This window comes from Myotis davidii, unplaced genomic scaffold, assembly GCF_000327345.1.
Source record: "Myotis davidii unplaced genomic scaffold, ASM32734v1 scaffold566, whole genome shotgun sequence".
In the NCBI taxonomy this organism is placed as follows: domain Eukaryota; kingdom Metazoa; phylum Chordata; class Mammalia; order Chiroptera; family Vespertilionidae; genus Myotis; species Myotis davidii.
Genome location: NW_006296617.1, coordinates 763536 through 765029, shown reverse-complemented (window position 1 = coordinate 765029; position 1494 = coordinate 763536).

Sequence of the window (1494 nt, the reverse complement as noted above, 5' to 3'; positions counted from 1 at the left end):
CAAAGATCAACAAATTTCTCTATGTGACACGGCACCAGAGTTAAGTTAGGGTTTTTCAAAATGCTGACACGCCGAGCTCGAAAGGTTCGCCATCACTGCTCTGTACCCACTAAACAACGCCCCATTTCACCCTTCACCCAGCCCTGGAAACCACCATTCTACTTCTGCTTTCACTCTTCTAGATACCTCATATTAATGAAATCATACAATTGACAAATGGAGATTTAAAAACTAATCCTTTTTAATAAAAATGCAATACCTATAGTAAAATATATTTCATTACACAGATAGATGGGTTTTCACCCATACAAGGTGTTAAGGGTAGAACTGTGTCCCCCCCGCCAGAAAAAATATGTTCAAGTTCTAATCTCTGCTGCCTATGAATGTGGCCTTATTCAGAAATAAAGTCTTTGCAAATGTAATCAAGCTAAGATGAAATCATTAGGGTGGGCCTTAATCCAATATGACTGGTATCTTTTTTAAAATTTATTGATTGATTTTATAGTTTATTATTATTTTTTTAAAATATATTTTATTGATTCTTCACAGAAAGGAAGGGAGAGGGATAGAGCGTTAGAAACATCAATGAGAGAGAAACATCGATCAGCTGCCTCCTGCACATCTCCTACTGGGGATGTGCCCACAACCAAGACACATGCCCTTGACCGGAATCGAACCTGGGACCTTCCAGTCTGCAGGCCGACACTCTATCCACTGAGCCAAACCCGTTAGGGGTACTGATTGATTTTAGAGGGAGAGGAGGAGAGAGAGAGAAACATTGATTTGTTGTTCCGCTTATTTATGCATTAGTTAATATGTTCTTGTATGTGCCCTGAAAGGGACTCAAACCTGCAACCTTGAGGTATGAGGATGTTACTCTAATCAACTGAGCTCCCCATCCAGGGCATGACTGGTGTTTGTTTGTTTTTGTTTTTGTTTTTATAGTAAAGGTGGAAATTTATTGAAGAATAAGTACAGATTCCCACATGGGGAGAGGTAAAGAGTCCCACTGACTTCCTGTTTCCATGGTTTATAAAGGCTGCAGTTCCTGTGTCCTGACATCCCCTCTGATTGGTCAATATTCCCTTTCGAATTGGTTATTATAGTGACTCCTGAGGCCCTCCTCCCTCATTGTCCTCCTATTCCTTCTTCTTTATTTTGTAAATATAGACCTTTTTGGCTACTTCCAGTTCCCTTGCCTTTTGGAAATGTAACTTCACCAATATAGACCTTTTTTGGCTACTTCCAGTTCCCTTGTCTTTTGGAAATGTAACTTCACCAGGCTTCCTTGTGTTATGGAAACGTACCTTCTCCCAGTCTGTAGCCCTGTGTGTTTTTTTTCCCTGGACCCCAATTATAAAAATTCCCTAAACCTGCCTATATTCCCCTAAAATTCCTGTTTCAGTCCCCGCTCCAGTTAGGAAACTCCAACTGCCTTTGGGGACAATGGACACTGATCTATCTGGCTGCTTCCTCCTGGTAAAGGGGTTGTAG